The following is a 753-nucleotide window of genomic DNA, read 5'->3' as shown; positions in this document are numbered from 1 at the left end:
GTCGCGGGTCGTCTGTAGATTCGTCCCTGGCGCTGCTGGAAAGGCTGCAGAGTCTGCTGGACTCTCTTTCTGTGTTAAATGGCCCCTTGCGCTGCTGGACTAGGAGCTCCAGACTGTTTGCTCCCTCAGGTTTTATCAGGCTTTACAACACAGAAACATGTCTGTGGCGTTTAAAAAGAATTGGTGGAGGAACTGGAAGGCTTTGCTGCGGGTCTAAGGACCTCCACTCCATTTTTACACATGCAAAACATACGTAAACAAAAATGTTATATATAAAAATATATACATATATGTATATATGTATGCCTATACACACACATGTGTATATATTTTTATATATAAAATGTTTTATATATACACAACATATATATGTGTGTGTGTATGTATATATATATATATATATATATATGCACATACGTGTTATATTTTTGTGTGTAAAGGTATATGTATATATGTACATATATATGATATATACACACATATACACATACGTGTATATATTTATATAACATGTTTATATATGTGTGTCTGTGTGTTATGCACATATACGCATGTGTCTATAAACAAAAGTATATTTTATATATTATATATTATGTACAAAGCGCAGGATAAGTCCTTCCTGAATCTTCGTTCGTGAAGCAAAGCCAGAGATTTTATATATAAAAATGTGTGTGTATGTGTACATATATATATGTGTGTGTGTGTGTGTACATATATATGCATGTATACACACATAATGTATATATTTACATA

This window comes from Sceloporus occidentalis, unplaced genomic scaffold (assembly GCF_023333645.1).
Source record: "Sceloporus occidentalis isolate IW3139 unplaced genomic scaffold, rSceOcc1.0.p SCAF_8, whole genome shotgun sequence".
NCBI classification, from domain to species: domain Eukaryota; kingdom Metazoa; phylum Chordata; class Lepidosauria; order Squamata; family Phrynosomatidae; genus Sceloporus; species Sceloporus occidentalis.
The sequence above is the reverse complement of the archived record's forward strand: the minus strand, read 5'-3'. Positions refer to the sequence as shown.